Raw genomic sequence first — 17,230 nt, 5'->3', positions numbered from 1 at the left:
GGGTGACTGTCACTTGCTGCAACAGAACCCTGTCCCAATCCTTGATGGTTCAATCCACACATAGACATTCTTTTTAATAAGGCGGCCTCTCAGGTCTTTAATTTTCTTCCCTCCAATAACCTTGTAATGATCCCCCAGCTTAGCCACTTACTGCCAGATCATTACCAGTAACTCCAGCCCCTCCTTAATTCTAGTTTCTAATATCCTAATCTGTGACCTCACATTCCAACTTCTTCATTCTTATCCCCTGAGTCAAAAAATCCTTTGATCCACGCAATCCATTAAGTCATCTACCTTTTCACCATTCTTCACTCCACTAGGGTTCTCATTCCTTTATTACCCAGATGAAATTCCAAGGCCTGTTGGAATCACTCCCTTGCAGCCACTGTCAATACTTCTGCCCCTTTTACTTCATCACCCTTATGTGGCAAAACCACAGCCCTGGTTGAGTCCAGCCTTACCCCTGCTCTGTGCCGGCACCCACACACGCATGGCTGATGGAGGTTGGAAAAATCCACACATGCACAGGGCCCTGTATGTCAATATACGTTTCCAACCTCCAGCCTTGCATATGCCTCAGTGCTGCCTGGCAACACATTATATGTTTTCCTTAGTTCCTTCAGTCTCCTGGGTTCCTAGGTGAGTATCTCACACATTCTTCTCTCTCTGCAAACCTCCAACACCTCCACGTCACTTTCAGCTGATGACTTTGTTGGCTATTTCACTTGAAATACAGAAGCAAACATAAATCCCACCCACTGCCACCACTCTGCCCATCTGCCAGCATGGCACCCCCCAATCTAGGCCTTTCCTGCTGTCACTTGGGGTGGGCTGACTATACTCCATCCAAGTCCTTTTTACTTACGCACTCATCTTGTACCCTCTCACCTGCTCAGGACGTGCCTCTAGCAAGTCCCCTCATGCTCCGGCAACATCATGGTTCCTCTTCAGCAGACCAGTCATACTGGCACAAAGCATGCAGCTGTTCCTCCCATCTCCACCACCCTCTCCATCTATCTTTCTCATGTTGCTCTATCCTTAATTATAGCAAAACCCATAGGAAGTGTTATAGAGACCCCCCTTTCTATAATTTCTCCTGTTCTATTTTAAACTTGCCCCCAAAGTACACACCAAAGTGGCTGTAGTCTCCGCCACTGCACCTAAACTTCCCTTGCTGAGGTCATCACCAGACTGCACGTGGCCAAACCCACTGCTGTCTCTGCTCTCCTCTTATTTGACTTGTGAGTCATATGAGCACATAAATGATCCAAACTGCAACACTCCTAAGAAATGGTTGTACCTGGACAAGAGGCATAAATTGGGGCCGTCTTAGGAAAGCAGATATACAGCCATCCTACCTTTAGGCACTCACTGTTGGATGCAATTGGTCACTCTTCCTTGGGACCTTTCCGCCATTGGCTCCACTATACGCACTCTCCTGGTTTCCTCCCCTCTAGCCGCTGTCTTTGGTCTCCTTTCTGATTTTGCTGCGTCCTCTGTCCTCTGAATGATTGCTTCTCCACTACGGGGTGATTTTGCTCCCCAGGGGACATTTGGCAATATCTGGAGAGGTCTATAGTTGTGTTTTAGGGTGTTGCTACTGCCATCTAGTGGGGAGAGGCTAGAGATGCCGTTAATGCCCAGGACAGTCCCCATAACACAGAATTATTCAGCTCAAAATATCCATGGTGCCAAGATCAAGAAACCCTGCTCAAATATTAGCATGTGCTGAAGGCCCTTCTCTTTCCTTTATCAATATCTGCCTCCTTAGGGATCTTTTCTAGTCTCAGTGGTTTAACATTTAAAATCCCAAATTAGGCAATAAATTGGGCCCCAAACTTCGTTAGTATAAAATGTAGAATTGTGTTATTAGAAGGCTAATAAAATGACCTGGTGAGCATCTGCAGCTAGCCTCTGAGCAATTTTGGGGACTACGTGCAAGATAAATCCATCTGTTCCCTCTCTGTAATGTGGCGCCACCTTGTGGCCGTTTTTTCCTCGGGTTAAATATCTTTGGGGATGCAACTTGTCTTGGTTAATGGCTGTGTGAGGCCAGCGCGTGGTGATAAAGGAATTAATCAAGACAATATTGAATTTAGAAAGGCAGATTTATTTAGAGAAAAGGAGAGATACGTTGCAAGGGAGCAACGGGCAATACAGCAGAGGGAAGGCTGTCTGCAAAGAGGCAAGGGCTACATATGACGTAGGGCTGCTTAGGCTGAATGCTTGCAGACAAGATGCTTGCGTGCAGGTGGGGCTGTGAGCTGAGTGCTTGTAACTGGATGCTTGGGTGCTAGTGAGCCATTGGCAGCTGACCCTATTTCTTGGAACATTCGCTCCCTGCAATCATTTTAATGTTAAACCGCCAGGTCAGTTTAAATTTTCTTTTCTTTTTTTTTTTTTTGCCTTTAGTAGGACCTGCCATTGTGAGACTATCTAAGGTAAATTAGACACCCTCCTGGTTTAAGTCACCGCTCCAGTGACTAGGCAGGGAGCTCTTCCTTGAAGAGGGTGTGGGCAGTGGGTACTTTGCATGTTGTCCACACCAGGCGAGCTGCTGCTTCAGGGCCTTTGCATTTGCTCTTTTCTTTGCCCAAAATGCACTTCTCTCACTGTTCACATGATTTTTCTCCCTCTTTTCCTTTTAGTCGTTGCTTAAAATCACCTTCTAGGGAGGCCTTCCCACACCACCTCTTCAAGATTTCAGGGTATGCACCCCCACCCCTAGCCTTCTTATCCCTCTCCACTGCTTTCTTCTCAAAGCACTTGTTACATTCAAATAAAATAGATTAGTTACTTTATAGTTCTAATTTTACTATTTTTTGTTTACTTCATCAATACCCATGTAATCTCTGGAAGGAACGTTTCTTTTTGTAGTGTATTTCTAGCACCTAGAACAGTACTTGGCACATGGCAGGTGTTCAAAAGTATTTGTTGATTATTTTCTCAAAGGGCATGGAGTCTTAGAAGTTTGAGAACACAGTTCTAAGCACAGCTGTTTAGAGACTATGGATGATGCTAATGGCTGTATTCCCAGTAGGTGGGGCAATTCTCAAATTGACCTGGAATCCTTGAGATCTGGGGACAGTCACCAAGCACTGGGCTCTGTGGGGAGAGATGTGCTGGTTTTTAGAGAGGAGAATAGCATCCTGGGAGACTTGGCCCCAGAGCTTTCCTGTCCCAATCTCTTCCCAACTGAGTCCCAGAGGCAGGAGGCCTTGTCTGTAGCTGGTCAGTCCTGTAACTGTTTCCCTCCCATCTACACAGATGCAAAGAAGGCTAAGAAAAGCAAGCTGTCAGGTGAGCAGGGGCCCTGACTCCTCCCCAGAAGGCACTAAGAACTTCCATAGGGCAACTGGAAAGAAGGTTCTACTTCCTCACCGGCAGCTGTTGCTGGGGAAAAAACCAGCCTCAGGCCCTTCCCTGTGCTGAGAACCTGAATCCGATATCAGGTTCTCCAACAAACTTGGATCCAGCTGACCCTCACAAGGGGTCAGATGCAACCTTGCAGCATATGGAAGATGGCAGCAAGGTCCTTGTGTGGACTATGCCTAGAATCTAAATTAAGACAAGGCCTCAGATCTGTCTCCAAAGTTTCACAGCTAGTGTGTGACTAAATCTTGATTCCACCCTCTCAGGTTTTACCATAATCCCAAAAAAGGTTGAAACAAGAAAAGTTATCTTTGGGCAATTACCTCTTTCTGTTCCTTGCTTTACCTACTAATGTTCTAGGCTCACCCTCTGGTCTGCAATCTCACTGAACTGACAGATCCCACATGGCCTAAAGGGTTTTCACACTGGGTTGACTAGGCTCTCCCATTGCTTGTCCTACTGTCTAAGCCACCTCCTGGGTAGGGTGCCCAGCGTCATTCTGATGCTGCCTGACTTTCTTTCCAGCTACTTTTGAAACTTGGTATCCATGGCAGAGGCTTAAAGGGCATGTTCCAGGTACTTTTATTTCCAAATTCCCCAGTGGCATCAAGGAAATCAGCATCTCTGGATAGCTCTACTAAGGCTTAGTTCTCATTGTCCAATCTAGCTCCTGGGTCATGGGAGGCATTCAGGGAATATTTGAGTGTAAGAGTGAGTTGCTTTACCTCCAGAATATCCTTCCAACGGCTCTGAAGCAGGCTGTGGAGTCCTGCTGGCTGACCACAGTTCACAGGTGGCTCCCAAACCTGTGGTCTACATCCATCCTTTGTCAGTGTCACTGCCATTGTCCCGCAAATGTCATTTGGGCCTAGCCCCTGGGATAGTAATCAGTCTTTACATAGATATACATTGTGCTTTACATTCACAGTAATTCTGAGTGGACCTTAAAATAAATTCCATGTCAGGTCTCACCAGCCCATGGGTTACAGATGGGGTTACCTTTCAGCCTTGTAAGGTGCCCCGTCTTTGAGTGTAGACATGGACTCACAACGAGTCCACTCCTGCTGTTCCTCTGCTCTTGCTGAGGCTTCTGCTGCTGCTGCTGCTGCTTTGCAGAGGCTGGCCAGCTGTGGTGCCTGAGGCACCTGCGTCTTCACAGCACCAACTTGCATGGTGGCCACGGTGTGGTTGGAAAGGGATGCTTAGATGGGAGGCCAATGGGAGCTGCTTCAGGAGGCAAATCCAAGTCACAGAGATCGAGTCACCGAGAGCATAGTAAACTCAAAATCCCTTCTTTTGCTTAATAACTGAGATGCTGTCACTGGGTTAACCTCACCAAGCCTTGTTTTGTCTTCCCTTAGAGTGATTTCTCTCTTAGAAGGCTCCTCATATCCTTCTGGGGAAGGCTTCTAGTGAGTCCACAGATAGCTGGACCAGGCATGTCCAGAAATAATCTGATTCTCACATTTGAGTTAGCCAGCGTTCCCAGCTATATCCCCATTTTGTGTCTATATAAGTTACCAAAGCCCACAAGGATATTAGGTGGCTCCTTAGTTTGCTTTATGATTATGCCTTGTGTGTGTGTGTGTGTGTGTGTGTACGCCTATGAGGATTCCTTCTCTCCCGTTCTTGCTATGGCTTCTCTTCCCCACTGATGGGCTGTAGTTCCCTGTCCTTTTGACTTTGGGTTTAGTCATGTGACTTTTTTGCCAAGGGAACGTGGGCAGAAGTAACTGGGAGCCAGTCCCAAGCTAAGGCCTTGGGAAGCATGGTGAGCCTATGCCAGCTCCCTCAGAACTCCTTCCCTTGGCCATGAAGAGAGAATAACCTGGATTGTACCTTCAGCCCATGTCCTAGAATACAAACATGGAGAATAATGAACTTGACTCAAAGGCTGAAGGGCAGCTGAGCCCACATGAGGTCAATTGAACTGCAGCTACCTACAGACCTGAAAGTGAAATAAACATGTATAAGTCTCTGACGTTTGGGGTTTGTTTACGTAGCATTATTGTAGCAGAAACTTAAATAATACTGGGGGCTAAATATAGTGGACCAGTGACAGCACAGAATGGTAAAATGGAGTGATTGTTACTTACATCACAACCCTTCATCTCTGTTGATGGACACTAAAATCAAAGTGGCAATTACTCAGAGTTGGGAGTCATTGAGTTGCATCATGGTTGTTTAGAATCATTGACAGTTTGAGCTCTAAGTGATTACAGAGATGGTTTCCTCAGCTACAGGTAAATAAACAAAGGCACAGAGAAGTAAAGTGACTTCTAGAGGGCTTCATTGACATTTAGCAGCAGAATCAGAGCTAAACAATGAGTCTCTCATCTCCAGCCTTTCTATTCTTGTTTCCTAGGTTGGGATTTTGGGAAATAGTGCAGAGAGATTAGCAGTAGTGACATGGAACAATGTGAGCCTCAGCTTCCATCCCTGAGGCTGCCTTCATCTGCCAGGGAAATGTCTCTGTGTGCAGCCTTGCCCTCTGCACACAGTGTGTATGGCCACCTGAATAAGTGTCCTTTCATAGCGACTAATGGATTGAAATGGGTGCTAGAGCAGTGCTTCTAAAAACTCCATGTATTAATCATCTAGGGGTCTTACCAAAAACGCATGCAGATTCTGATTCAGTAGGTCTGGAGTGGGGCTTGACATTCTGCACTTGTAACACATGGACCACACTTTGAGTAGCAATGTATTAGATCATTCCAGTGGAAACATGTATGAGTGATGGAATGAACAGATATAATTAATCCAGGTCTGGTAAGTGAGGTACTGATACATATTAAGTTGAAGTGAATTTCACATCAAAAATAATGGTTACACAGTGACTTTTACTGCCCCCAAATTCTTTCCTTTTGAGTGGTTTCAAAGTGAACTGAGCCAGCCAGGTTAAGTCCCTGGTTTATTGTGTGATTAGAAGATTTGATCCAGCTTTCTCCTCCTTCTAATTCTTTAAATATGCAATGGCCTTCTAGAAGCTTGTCTCTCAGGCTCCCCATGAGCCACCTGTCTTAATATCTTCCCCCCCAGGACATTTCCTGGGTCAAGGAAGGAATCAGGGACTAGGAAAAGTAGAAAGGTTGCCTGACAGTGAGAAACTTTTTGCACTCCTATTTGTTCAATTCTAAAATGTGGGTATTGTTGGGACTTCTAATTTGAATCTAACCTGAAATTCAGGCCTGTCTAGCTATATATGACCAAGAATTAGGATGAGTTCACTAGAAGCCTATTTTCAGGAGAGCGGTCAGTTAAATTGAAGAAAAAACATGGGTTGGGGAGGTTACCTCATTAGCAATAGCAACGTTTTTGAATCAGAGAAGTGATTTTGAACACACTGTACATAGTTTTCTCACTTAGATTTATCTCTGGGTCAACCCTTGTTGGACCTATATTAGAATCATTTAGTGAAGAAAAGGTGGGTGTCATTAGGAAAAGAGCCATTTATTCAAATGTTCTGTTTGACATTAGGGCACTGGCAAGACTACAGAATCAATAGATATTTAAAAACAGCCAGGTGCGGTGGCTCACGCCTGTAATCCCAGCGTGATTTGGGATTACTTTGGGAGGCTGAGGCGGGTGGATTGCCTGAGCTCAGGAGTTCAAGACCAGCCTGGGCAACATGGTGAAACCCTATCTCTACTAAAATACAAAAATTTAGCCGGGCATGGTGGTGTGCGCCTGTAATCCCAGCTACTCAGGAAGCTGAGACAGGAGAATCGCTTGAACCTGGGAGGCAGAGGTTGCAGTGAGCCGAGATCACACCATTGCACTCCAGCCTGGGTGACAGAGTGAGACTCCATCTCAAAAAAAAAAAAAAAAAAAAAAAAGTATAGTGAAAAAATGCCCTAAAAAATTCAAAAGCCTAAATGAAAGAGGCCAATACACATCAAGGAAACCGAAATGGCATTCTAGAGTCTCCTTTTCCTAAAAGCCCTAGATGGGGATAATTTTCTGGATGATTATTATCAAACTTTCAAGGAACAGTTAATTTCTTCTATACACAAATTGTTTCAGAAAAAAAGAACAAAAGTTGCCCAACTTACTGTATGAGGTGAGTATAATTTTGATTTCAGAACCAGAAGAATATAATAGTAATAGACACTATAGTACCATTTCACTTATGGATGTGACTAAAAACGTTCTAAATAAGGTGTTAACTCTTCAAATCTAACAATGTATTAAAAGTATTTTATGATCCCTTAGGATTTACCCTACAAATACAAGAAAGAGTTGGCATTAGAAAATTGGTCTAATTCATTACATTAACAAATAGTAAAAAGCCATATGATTATCTCTATAGATGCAGAAAAAGCATTTGATACTGTTCAACATCTATTTATGATGATTTTTTAAAAAAATTAGGACTAGTAGGAAAGCATTTTTTTTAACCTGTGAAAGGCTATATATCACAAATCTATATCAAGCATAAAACCTGACAGAGGAAATTTAAATTTATTCTCCTTAAGATCAGTAACAAGACAGAAATTCTTATTACTATTTAATGTTATAGTGGAGATCCTGGAAAATACCTTGGGATAAAGAGGACTGAGAGATATAAGCATTGGAAAGAAAGATATAAAATTGTCATTATTTGCAGATTATGTTATCAGAATGAAGAAAGATTAATTTAAAACTATGAGAACTAATAAGAGTTCAGCAAGGTTGTTAGAAACAAGGTAACTTAGAAACACCAGCAACATTTCTCTGTCAGCAATAACCAACTAGAATACATGGTAAAGAAACACTACTCATAATAGCAATAAATACTGCATATATCTAGGTATTAACAACCAAAAATACACAAAACCTATATGAACACATTAAAAAATCTTATGTAGATTTTCTGATATAAACATGATATAGAAGAGAATCTGAACAAATGGAGATGTTGCAGGAGAATTGACTCCAGGACTGCCATGGATACCAAAATCTGAGGAGGCTCAAGGGCCTTATATAAAGTGGCATAATATTTGCATGTAACCTAAGCACATCCTCCTGTATACTTCAAATCATCTCTAGATTACTTATAATACCTAATACAGCGTAAATGCTATATAAATAGTTGTTATATTGTATTGCTTAGGGAATAATGACGAGAATAAAAGCACACACTTGTGCAGTACAGATGCAGCCATTCTTTTTTTCCCAAATATTTTTCATCCACAGTTAGTTGAGTCCACAGTTGTGAAACCCATGAATACAGAGGGCCAACTGTATTATCATGTACTTATATTTCTCCCAAATTAATTTGTAAGTTTAATATGATCCCGCAGTTGAGTTCTTTAAGAAACTCAATAAACTTATTCTGAAGATCTCCAAAAAGCTAAGTCAATTTTGAAAAGAAAGAGTAAGTAGAGAGACATATTAATTAAATCATTAAGTGGGGGACTGATAGCCTTAGGGCTTCAGAATATTGTTTATATTTTCAAAACATTGTCCAAACTCTTATTGTATTTAAATCTTGTGAGTAGTTTAGAAATTCTATTGTTGAATTAAACAAATTTATTATCATATTTTAAGTTTTTCAAATATTTTATTCAATTTGCTTTGAAATGTCCTTAAGAATAGAGAAAACCTAAATTTTTAGGAATTATCTGAAGCCATAAAGGCCTTTATGTACTTTATATATAAATAGACATACTGTTTTATGGATATTTATTTTCTGGCCAGTATAATAGATAACTTTTTATTAAAGCTGGGAGTCTCAGGTTTATAACGTGACCACTGTTTGTTTTGTTTGGAGAAAACCAAGAAGAAATTAAAAATGTAAATCACCAATTAGGTGATATACTAAAGAATTTCTCCATTTGGATCTGCCTTTCCTGATAATTCTTCTCCTCTTTAGCCTAAATATCTTGTTTGCATGGAAAATTATCAAAACAATCAATATGTCAAACCAAACACTCTAGCAGTCTACTATAATACATTCATTGTGTTTTCTTTTTTTAACTTTATTTTGAAATAATAGTTACTGAAAAAGTTGAATGAACAGTGGAGTTCATATATACCATTCTCCCAGATTCCTCTAATGTTAAAAACTTAACCATAGTATAATGATCAAATCTAGGAAATTAATATTGGTACAATACTATTAATTAAACTACAGAATGTATTAGAATTTCATCAGCTTTTCCTCCTAATATCCTTTTTCTGTTTCAAGATCCAATCAAGAATGCCATGGTTCCATTTGTGTATTTAGTTGTTGTATCTCCTTAGTCTCCTCAAATCTGTGACCATCGCCTGGTCTTTATGACCTTGACAATTTTGAAAGTATTGGTTAGTTGTTTTATAGAATGTTTCTCAGAATAGGTTTGTCTGACATTTTCCTTAATTACATTAGAATTCTGTTTTTGGTAAGAATACTGCAGAAGTCATGTGTCCTTATCAGTGTATCAGATTGGAGTCCAGTATGTCAACAAGCCCTATTACTAGTGACGTTAACCTTGATCACTTGGCTAAGGTGGTGTCTGCTGAGTTTCTTCACTATACAGTTGTTATGTTTCCTTTTGTAATTTATAAATAGCATGAGCTATTTGGAGACTATGTTAATATCCTGTATCTCCTCAAACTTTTGCCCACTGGTTTTGGAATTTATTGTTGGATATTGCCTGTAATGATTATTACTGTGGTTGCTTAATGGTAACGTTGTATTTCCCTAATTCCTTCTTCATTTATTAATTGAAATTTTTCTGTAAGGAAGAGCTGTTATTTCTCCCCCCATTTATATATTTAACTATTTATTTATATCAGTATGGACTCGTGGGTATTGATTTCCTTCTATGGGTTCTATTACTCTGTTTTAATTTTAAAGTATGGATAAAAGATTACAAGTTTAAAAAGTGCCTGCAAGTACAAAATAAGAAACACATTTCTTTCATGAAATTGAGCTTAAGATGCTAGTTATGGAGTGCCACCATTAATAGCTAAGGGCACATGGCAAAATTGCTCATTTCCCAGTCTGTGTGGTAGTTGTTGGTACCACGCTTCGGACCAGTGAAGTAAAGGAACAAGAAAAAGGTGCCATTTGGCAGTAGTGCTACTGGTAGACACAAAGCCATCATGAAAGACGTTTATACAAACAACAGAATTCCAAAGACTAATAAGTAAAAAAGCATTTCCTGTGAATTTATGAATAAACAGATACTAGTATTACTCAGTTAATAACATTGATTAGAATTATTGAAAAGAAATGCTTGGAAGCACATCATTTATTTTGTAAAGAAGTACCAAATAAAACTCCTGCACATGAAGTATTGAAAGTGATAAAATATTGAAACTCTGAAACTAATAAAATATTACAACTCTGTTGGGATCTGTGTACTGGTGGTGTGGCTGCAATGACAGAAAAGTGTAACATTATATTTGTCAATAAAAGAAAGGAAAGAGGTATAGATTTAAAGGATAATTGTACCCTGGAAGCACAATTTAAATGTATCAAACCATCCAGAGTAGTGGCAAGGAAAATTTCATCAGGCAAAAAATGATAAACACGGCGGGGGCGCGGCGGCTCACGCCTGTAATCCCAGCACTTTGGGAGGCCGAGGCGGGTGGATCACGAGGTCAGGAGGTCGAGACCATCCTGGCCAAGTGAAACCCCGTCTCTACTAAAAATACAAAAAATTAGCCGGGCGCGGTGGCGGGCGCCTGTAGTCCCAGCTACTTGGGAGGCTGAGGCAGGAGAATGGCGTGAACCCGGGAGGTGGAGCTTGCAGTGAGACGAGATCGCGCCACTGCACTCCAGCCTGGGCGACAGAGCGAGACTCCGTCTCAAAAAAAGAAAAAAAAATGATAAACACCCTGCCATTTGCTACCACTTACTTGTGTGAACAAAGTTTCTTATTGATGGTGGCATCTGAAGAATTTGAAGAGATAGATCATGGTTTAAAAGGCTTGATTAGACATTTTAAGTGTCAAATCTGTTTTAAAATAAATATCTCACAGAAGCAAGCTCAAGTTTCTCACTAAAAATTTAGAAAAATATTTGGAATATTTATATAAATTCAATATTTAGTACTTTCCATAATACTTTGTATTTTAATTTTAAAAAATTATACATTTTTCCACAAAACTTATATAACCATTCTCGAATCCCCTCGAGTTTTCCCCAATGTTGAAACAATGCAAAAAGTTGGGGAACATTGGCCTTTGAGTCTAGAACCCAGCCCTCTGGGTCTTGAGAGCAGAGGTGAAGACCTCTTTTTGTGAATTTGTGAGTAACCTTGGACGGTTACATTGAGTAGGAGAAAAAACAGAGGCAATGATGTTAACCACTGTGGACTCCAGACCCTTCCTCAGTTTTCCAGTGGTAGAGAGAACCTCAGTGATGACTGAAATTTACCTTCTCTTTTATAGGTTGGTCACTGTGGGGGACTGAGTGAGCAGACTTAATTTGATTTAGGTAAACGAATGTGACATTTCTTACAGCTGAATGTAAAATGTAGTAACACTACATTATCATGGTGGCAGGAAATAAAGTGCAGGTGGATTGTAGGGCAACAGGAAGTCAAGTGCTCTGGTGACAATGGTGATTTTACAGATGATGGAGCCAGCTGGCTTCTTTGGACAGGTTTGGAGACCATGCAGGAGAGAAAGACAAATTAAAAACTGTGAATATCTCATTGAGAACAAAGTGGACAATCAGCAAAACTTCATGGCGGAAGGAATCCCTCATTTCTTGCAGTTCCAGGGAAGAAATAAATGAAAATGAAGCTTAGTGCTTCCTGCTAAGTGCTACAGTTGTGCAGGACCGATTAATCACTTAACCTGCCAGGTTTGTTATGCCGAAGTCAGGGCACTGATGGGGAAGGAGTTGACTCTGAGACACCATATGGGGACGTTTGATCAGGCATATATGAGTTGAGAACTTTGAACCTTCGTATGTCCTTGAGGCTCCATTGATAACTGAGGTAGACAATCACTCTCCTTTCGCACTGCATGTGAAGCATTTGAGTGTCTGCACCTGAGCCAAGTTGCCTCACAGGCTAATAAGAGGTCTCCTCATGACCCCCATGGAGCACTGACAGGGAATTTACAAGGCTACTGTGAAAGGAAATGGCCTAAACTCCAAAAAAGTTAAAGAAACTCGTCAACCGGATATTGTTCATGGAAATATATTCTAAATGTGTTCAACCAAGATTGGGCTGAATTTGTCAATAAGGGTGGGCCCATCTGGGATTTGGGATGCAACGAATTGATTTGAGTACCTGGAGGTAATGTTAGTTTATTGTCTGCTAGGTTGACTAATGGATGCTTAGATATGGTGGTGGTTTACAGTCAGTAAGGCTGAAATACTATAATTTCTTTGACATAATATAATGATCCTTAAAATTGGAGCTTTAAAAAACACTGATGCTTGAGTGACTCCCTGGAGATTCTTATTTAAGTGGTTTGTGTTGCCATGTGGACAGAGGGATTTAAAGAATATCCTTAGGTGATTTTCACATGTTGCTAAGGTTGAGTGATTTCTGTAAAGGAAAATCAGGGATGAAGATGCTGGAGTACATCTCTTATGTGCAATCCACATAGCTGTCCATTAATCACACACCTCAGGATGACCAAGGGACTAAGAAGAAATGTATTGGCGAGGGGCACACCGGCATCCAGGAGAGCTCACTGGTAGCTTCCCTCTCTAGGCTGGAGGTGATGGTGTGGGTGCTGCCGCAGGTTTTCAGCTTTGATGGGAATTAACAGGATTGCAGAGTGGAGGAGGCCAGATGGTGGCACCTCTCATCATAAACAACGTGAGTGAAATGATCACAGTTAACCACAGGGGCAGGATACCAAATAGAGTATTTGAACTTCAGGACCCTGTGGCAATGACAAATTCATCTCAGGGTCTGTAGAAATGAAATACATGGAAAAGCTTCTAAGGTGCTGCTTAACACATATGGGAGGAAGATTTTTAGGTCTGGTGTATAGAAAAGAACTCAAATTACTATAGTGGAAATGTATAGCTTTTTACCCAATTTCCAGGTCTAAGGAAGATCGAAGCCCTGGATTCCTAAGATGAAGGCCAGGTCCATTTGAGGAGGAACTTTGCATAGTGGCATGTTATGGTCTGAATTTTGTCCCCCCTCTTAATTCATACGTTGATGCCCCAAACCCTACTGTGATTACTTGGAAATAGGGTGTTTCAAGGGGTAATTAAGGTAAAATGAGGCTATAAAGTGGGTCCCTAATCCAATGTGACTTTGCAATGCGAGGAAGAGACACCAGTGATTCACACAGGGTCATGTGAGAACAGAGAGAAGGCGGCCACCTGTGAGCCAAGGAGAGAGCCCTTAGGAGACACCAAAACTGTTGACACCTTGATCTTGGACTTCCAGCCTCCAGAATGGTGAGAAATGAAGTTCTGTTCTTTCAGCCACCCAGCCTGTGATATTTTGTTATGGCAGCCTGAGCAGACTAATACATGGTGACTGGTATATAGTAAGAATCTTTCCCCAAGCCTTTGCCAGACATACTTATGGCCATTTATCAGGGCTATGCAGTGGGAGAGCGAAATAGTATCTGGGGGTTTCAGATACTGCCTCTGTATTGATGGAAATCTCCAGGGGCAAAAAAATGCCACAATGGTCCATCAATCACAGCAGAGGATTATAAAGCAGAGGAGACAGATGAACTCTGGGACTGATTTTGTCTAAAGAGGCAGCCTGAGATTATTTCTTTGGGCTCAAAATGTACAGTGCGACAAGATAAATTTAGTGACTGGCAGGATGTCCACATTGGGTTCCTTCTTATAAAGTGAAAGTTGTTATGGAGAGAGGGTCAAGGGGAAGCCCCTAGAATTTCTCCTGACCCTCTGCCAAGATGATAAACCAGAAACCCAAAGCAAAACTCCGTCCCTGGGGGAGTGACTAGAGTTAGTGTCACCATCACAGACTTGAAAGATATTAGGGTATTAATTTCATATCCCTACTTAATTTGCCTATTCTGCTGGTACAGATACTACATGGGTTGTGGAGAATGCCAGTAAATCATTACAATTTTTTTTCCTTTTTTTGGTTATTTTATTTTATTTTAGATTCAAGGAGCACTCATGCAGTTTTGTTACCTGGGCATATTGCATAATGGTGAGGTTTGGGCTTCTAGTGTATCCATCACCCAAACAGTGAACATTGTACCCAACAGGTGATTTTTCAACTTTTGCCCTTCTCCCACCCCACTCCACTGTGGAATTTTCATGTCTGTTATTTTCATCTTTATGTCCATATGTACCCATTGTTTAGCTCCCATTTATAAATGAGAACATGCAGTGTTTAATTTTATGTAGATGGGCAGAAAGGGATCACCTTACTGGCTGGGCTGATTGATCCTAATTGCTCAGGGGGAAAACTGGATTGCTGCTACTCAGTAGAGGTAAATAGGACTATGTCTGGAGCCCAGGAGTTCCCCCGGAACATGTCTTGTTACTCCAGGGAATCTCTTGCTTCTTTCATGTCTGGTAGTTTCAGTCAGTGGAAAATGGAAGCACCCAATAAAGAAGAGCACTGAGGACCTGGATTGCGCAGAAATGGAGGCTTGACTCAACTGTAAGGTGAAGAACAGCATCCAGCAGAGGTGCTGGCAAATGTAAGCGGAACATGGGATGGATGGTAGAAGAAGGTAGCTATGATTACCAAACTTGGCTTTGGTGAGTAACTACAGAATCAAGGAGTCTCGATGTTCTATTTAACTGTTTGCTCCCTATCCCTGCCTTTTTCTCTAACCACCTTACATGAGTAACACTGGGGCTGGCTTTTAAAAGTTTCAGATAGGAGTATGACTACATTGACCTGATGTGATGACTCAGAATTTCACCTGTGAGGGGGAACACAAATGTCTTACCCAAGAAAGAAGAATATGGTCCTGAGGGGCAAGAGGCATGGACTATGCTGGATAACTTCCAATTACCTTTCCAAATCCACCCTCCATGCTTCTCTCCTGGCTGTCTGCCCAGGAGGCTGACCTGCATCTGTGGGCTTCCTTGCCTTCTGGCTTCTGGTTGCCCTTGGCTTCTGGGTTTGGCCAAGGGGGTGTAGTGAAAGGAACTTAGAGAATGGGAATGTCATGTCGGGTTAAAATCAGCGTACTTGTGCTAACTTGAATGGGAGTGGGGGTGAGGGAAAGAGGTTTCACAGTGACTCAATGGCCAATTAGATGCTCATGAATTCATGGCTTATTGCAAGGCTTTCATACACTAGCAATCATGCAAATATATTTTGCAGGGGGTTGGAGAGAGGTGGTTCTCATTGCTCTTTTCCTGGTAGGGCTCCTGGTGGCGATGCCAGATGGAAAAAAGGACTCAGAGTTCTCATGAGCAGAGCTTCTACAGGCATCTCGCCATGGCCAGTTTCTTTGTGGTTTTTATGGCCCTGCACAGGAGTGTTCATAGCCATGATCTCAGCAGCCCTTGGCTTTGCTTTCTTGTCCAGTCTTGGGAGTGCCTGACCACAGCAGGTATATGTAACATTATCCCCTCAGATGCATATGTTTATCACTTTGAGGGGTCAGCAATTTCACTGCATAGTATCATGCTGTACAGGTTTGTACAGGAGCAATAGGCTGTACAATATAGCCTAGGTGTGTGGTAGGCTGTGGCTACACTCTGTGATGTTTGCACTGTGAAACGTCATTAAGCCATGCATGACTGTATTCCCTGGTTCCTTTCCTATGGGGTCACTGCAGGCTATTTTTCTTGATGAAGGTCACAGCTCCTATTAGGTGGCCTTGTTCACAAAGTTCTTTCTCTCTCTGGGTTCTAGTAACCTCCTCTTGTCCTTTCAGGCCTAGGGGCGGCCAGAGGTATACCCCACTTTTAGTAGCCTGAGTTTCTGTACTATGCCTTGGGATTTCCCTGTACTCTACCCATATCTTTATAAATAACTCCTTCATGACATTTACCTCCAATTGCCAAATTTGAACATGTCATCTGTTTTTTTGTTAGCACCCCAATTGACACAGCATGGCTCCCAAGTTGGCCCAAATAGACTAGAAAGTCTTTGATAGTTGTAGGGGAGATATTCCTTTTTTCTACAAGATGTGAATGACTGAGCATACAGTTCTGATTGACACAGGCAGCCCTCTAATGGCCTTGGAGAAACCTGGCCTTAAGTTATGAATTAAACTTAAGACCAGAGAGAATTTTTTAAAATACTGGTCCTTGCTCACCTTATACAACTATTAGGTCAGCAACTCTGATAATTAATAATCCTAGACTTCCAGTTATGTAACCTAGTAAATATTTTTATTGTTTTAGCCACTTTGAATAGGATTTTTCAGGTTTTGAAGCTGAAAATAACTTAAATTGACAGACTCTTATAAGTACACATATGGGGCCAAGCGTAAACACATTAACATTTTTAATAGCCTCTACAAAATTGCTTTCCAAAAAGTCTGCAATGATTCACACGGCCATCCATGTGGTGAGTGAATCTATTGTCTCACACTATTGCCTACTATCTTTTTAATCTGTGCCTTCCTAATGGGTGGAAACTGAATCTCAGTATTGCTTTGATTTGCATCTTGCTAATTACCAGTGTGGTTTACTATAATTACTTATATTTATTGGACATTTATATTTTCTACTCAGTGAAATACTTTTTACGTCAATTGCTCATTTTTCTATGGAATTATTTGCACTTTTCCTGCTGCTTAGTAAGAATTATTTATAAACTTTGGATATTAATTATTTGTTAGATGTGTTACAAATATTTTATCTTGGGTAGTCTGTCTTTTTAAATTCATTTCATGATGTGTTTTGTCCAAAATTCTAAAATTTGGGTGATATTCAATTTATCGTCTTTTTTTTATATGGATTTTGCACTTTGTGTGATTTGGGGCAAAGAAGGCTAAGGGTTCTCTGTCATTT

The 17,230-nt window shown here is 41.3% G+C and overlaps 1 protein-coding gene across 7 annotated transcripts in view; it reads left to right on the top strand.

Annotated features, from left to right (window-relative positions):
• Positions 1–17,230, top strand: part of IL36G (interleukin 36 gamma) — a 192,097-nt gene that overhangs the window by 163,825 nt on the left and 11,042 nt on the right. The window contains exon 1 of one of the 7 annotated variants that reach the window (XM_063594689.1): positions 1,605–15,819. The exons of 5 other annotated variants lie outside the window; for them this stretch is intronic. The gene's annotated coding sequence lies outside the window, so the exon portion shown is untranslated. Of the gene's footprint in view, positions 1–1,604; positions 15,820–17,230 lie in introns of those variants that run through there. One more of the 7 variants, XM_063594691.1, reaches the window with a different exon arrangement.

This window comes from Pan paniscus, chromosome 12 (assembly GCF_029289425.2).
Source record: "Pan paniscus chromosome 12, NHGRI_mPanPan1-v2.0_pri, whole genome shotgun sequence".
NCBI lineage: Eukaryota > Metazoa > Chordata > Mammalia > Primates > Hominidae > Pan > Pan paniscus.
This window is presented reverse-complemented; position numbering and strand designations above follow the sequence as displayed.